This window comes from Ictidomys tridecemlineatus, chromosome 5, assembly GCF_052094955.1.
Source record: "Ictidomys tridecemlineatus isolate mIctTri1 chromosome 5, mIctTri1.hap1, whole genome shotgun sequence".
Lineage (NCBI taxonomy): Eukaryota > Metazoa > Chordata > Mammalia > Rodentia > Sciuridae > Ictidomys > Ictidomys tridecemlineatus.
The window spans coordinates 128,413,363-128,417,526 of record NC_135481.1 but is presented as its reverse complement, the minus strand read 5'-3'; the positions used below and the strand labels follow the sequence as shown (position 1 = coordinate 128,417,526).

General features: G+C 38.2%; 1 pseudogene; it reads left to right on the top strand.

Moving 5' to 3' along the window:
• Positions 1 to 243: 243 nt before the first annotated feature.
• On the top strand, positions 244 to 3,179 carry LOC144377671 (ornithine decarboxylase pseudogene; annotated as a pseudogene).
• Positions 3,180 to 4,164: the final 985 nt, after the last annotated feature.

Sequence of the window (4,164 nt, the reverse complement as noted above, 5' to 3'; positions counted from 1 at the left end):
AATAATGCTGGTCACATGTGCTGGGTGTTGATAAAGTCCATCACCAACCACAGTTTATTCAGCCTGTTTTCTTTAGATATGTCAAGAACACAAAAGGATTCTCCCTTTGAAAGACTCAACTGGAACTGGCCAGAGACGAAGTGCTCTGACCCATGAGGCTGCTGCATTAGCTAGCTCTTCCAGGGAAAGAGTGGCCCTTACTGGGCAGTGTTCTCACAAGTACATGGCAGCATGTGAGGGCAAATGGGGTATTCTGGCAGTGATCCCAGAGAACATCAGCAGGATTTCTCAGGGAGCCTGGGGATGGAAGGAAGTTCTCAGCAGGTACAATTAGCAGGAAACTGGGCCATTCCACAGGACTTGCTGAAAGAACAGTCATGCCTTAATGTCCCTCCTGAAGGACAAGGAAGGTGGGGATATGCACCACCAGCTTTGTCACTGAGGGATGGATGAGGAGTCCATCTGCAAGTGTCTGCCCTGGGTAATGTCTAAACATGTTCTTTGGCCAAAGAAATCTTAGGGTAGAATCCTGGGTTCTTCTTATAAGAAGTCCTTAGCACAGGGAAGCCATGCACACCAGCAGAAATTAGGAGTCATTAATCTCTGTGCAGTGTTCCTGATTTTGTCTGTAACATACGTATAATGAATGCTGATCTAGGTTTATATTTGCTTCATGTAATTCAATGTGTTTCTCATTCCATACCTTGAACCATGGTGTCTAGAACATTCTGTGGTCAGCAATTTCTGACTATAGCAGGTTGACGCTCATGGTTTTTGACAGCTGGACCACCTGTTAGATAATTACATGTGGTGTTTGGTCTTTTCATTGAGTTGTTTGCCGTACACAGTTTTAAAGATATATGGGAAAACATGTATAGAGTAATTTACATTTTTACCTTATAGAATACTTTTCTATAGTAGGAAAAATTTGTATGCAATACATGATTCCTCTCAACAGTGGACTTTGTTGGAAAAGGTTAACTTTGGTATTCATCAAGAAATCTGAAGCACCTGAAAGAAATGAATAAGTACAAAGTTTGAGGCAAACAATTGTAACTTTCCAATTCCTGCTTTCAGAAAAATTCAAATTCACTTTAAATACTATTTATTTTTATTTTCAAAGAGGTTTTTAAACACCATTGACAATATTTAATCTTAGTTTTACCACTGATAAAAGACACTTTAAGGAGATAAATATTTTCACACATTTCCTCCTACCCATTAGTGTAGCAAGCATAGGTTCAGCAATCAGGTAGTCTTTTGGGCCCATTTACATACAAGCTTTATTGTACTGTGCACATCAGCACTAAACAGTTGCTTCCTTTTTGCAGAAGCATAGAGAAAATGAGCAGAAAATTCTCAATAGTCTCATCATTCTGTAATTATTGACTATGTGCCCAGAATCCAGAAAAATTACATTCTAAATAATACATTTTTTAATAAGCTGTGATAAAAAGCTGGTTTATTTTGACAAATATACAAAATATACATAAAAAACTTGCATTTGATTTGAGGAAGACTCATATATTTTTCACTTGGAAAAATAAGCAATAATTTCAAAAACTTTAAAAATATCTTCCATGTAGGTGGGCTACTCCTATAAAGACATAGACTTGTTAAATTATTATGGAACAAATTTCAAAAAAATGGCAGAAATAATAATGCAAAATTCAAAAGAGTAGATAGCTCCCAAAGGGTGTTGTGTTCCCAGGGAACCCAAGTTTTGGTTATTGTCTAATTGCTAAATCTCAATGATTGATGTGAATTATTAGAAATAATCAACTATTATGTGAAGCCACACAGATTCAGGCTTTTCTGTTTTAACAGTTACCCTAAATGTTTGAAGATACAATGCATGATTTTTGTCCTAATGATCTACATAATTGTAGTCCAGAATTTGCCAAGGAAAATAAGACTGGAAATGGTGAAAGAAAATTTGGTTCCTCAGGTTTCTTTATCACGAATCTCTGATGGGCACAAGACCTGCCAGTGATTGTCATATCTTGGGACAGGATTTGACTATGCTAGAAAGACTGCACAGTGAGAATTACCTATGCAAATCCTTGTAAACAATCTTCTCAAATTAAATGTGCTGCCAGTATTGGAGCCCAAATGATGACTTTTGACTGAGAAGTCAAGTTGATGAAAGTAGCCAGGGTGCATCTAAAGGCAAAGTTGGTTTCCAGATCAGCTCTGATGATTCCAAAGCAGTCTGTCACCTCAGTGTTAAATTTGGTGCCACACTCCAAAACCAGCAGACTTTTTTTGGAACTAGCTAAAGAATTAAATATTGATGTAATTGGTGTCAGCTTTCACGTGAGGAGTGGGTGCACTCATCCTGAGATCTTAGTTCAGGCCATCTCTGATGCCCACTCTGTCTTTGACATGGGAGCTGAGGTTGGTTTTAGCGTGTATGTGCTTGATATTGGTAGAGGCTTTCCTGGATGTGAGGATGTGAAGCTTAAGTTTGAAGAGATTACCAGTGTGATCATCCGAGCACTGGATAAATACTTTCTGTTGGATTCTGGAGTGAGGAACATAGCTGAGCCAGGCAGTTATTATATTGCTTCAGCTTTCACTCTTGCAGATAATCTCATTGCCAAAAATCATGTTAAAGGAACAGATAGGCTCCGATGATGAATATGAGTCAAGTAAATACACCTTTAAGTATTATGTGAATGATGGAGTATTCACAGATCATTTAATTGCATCCTTTATGATCATGCATGTATAAAGCCCCTGCTGCAGAAGAGACCTAAACCAGATGAGAAGTATCATTAATCCAGTATAGGGGACTGACATGTGATAGCCTTAAATGGATTGTCCAGCACTGTGACCTGCCTGAAATGCATGTGGGCAATTAGATGTTTTCCTAAAACATGGGCTCATACACTGTTGCCACTGCTTCTACTTTCAATGGATTCGAGAGGCCAACAATCTATTATGTGATGTCAGGACCAACATGACAATGCATTCAGCAAATCTAGAACTATTGTTTCCCAATAGTGCAGGAGCAGGACATCAGCACTCTGCCTGTGCCTTGTGCTCAGGAAAACAGCATGAAATCTCATTTGGCAGCAGCAGCGTGTGCCTCCACTAGAAGCTATAGATGCCACTCTATAGATGTTAACTGCAAAGTTAGTTTAAGTCAAGGGATCTGGGGGGACCATGTTACTTAATTACTGCTACATTTGAAATGTCTTTGTAAGTGCAGGTTTGGCACAGGTGCCAGAAACATGGAAGACTAGAAGGTGAGGTCACACTTATCTGTGTTCCTATGGAAACTATTTGGATATTTGTTTTATATGGATTTTTATTCATTTTTCAAAGAAGCTATTAAATAGGGCCCTCTAAGCTGCCAGCAAGCATTTATAGCTTGTACAATGGTAGAATGGGCCAAAAGCTTAATGTTTTGACCTGTTTTGAACATATGTATCATCTAATAAAGAAATTTGGGCAATTATGTGCTTCAGCCACAAACAAATTCAAACAAATTAGAGGGTGTTCAAAGAAAATCCATGTATCCGTTTTTTTTCCCCTTAGACAACAAAATCAGAATCTCCAAATGTGTTGATAATAATAAAAGTGCTTTAATCAACGTGATAATCAATATGTTCTCATGTTCTGGGTAAATTTCCTCTAAGTCCTTTGTTAAGTCTTTTGTTATAGTTTGGATCTGGAATGTTCCCTTAAGGCTCATCTGTTGAATACTTGGTCCCCAATAAAGCAGTATTCAGAGAGAGTGGTTGGATAATGAAGGCTTTGACATCATTGGCTGATTATTCCACCAATAGATTCACAAATTGATGGCATTACTGGAATGAGTTGGAGACCATAGGGAGTAGGGTCTAGTTGGAGTAAGTGGGTCCATGGGAACATGCTTTGGAAGACTGTATCTTGTCTCCAGCAGCTTCTTTAACCTTTGCTTTCTGGCTTCCATAATGTGAGCAGTTTTCCTTGGTCACACCATCCACATTATGATATTCTGCCTCATCAGAGGCTCAGAAACAATGAAGCCAAGTACCATAGATTAAAACTCTGAAATTATAAGACAAAATAAAACTTTTCTCCTGTTTTGGGGTGTTTTTATTAGTGCCTTATAGTTATACATAACAGTGAAGTTCATTGTGACATGTTCATAAATGCATGTAACATAGTTTGTTC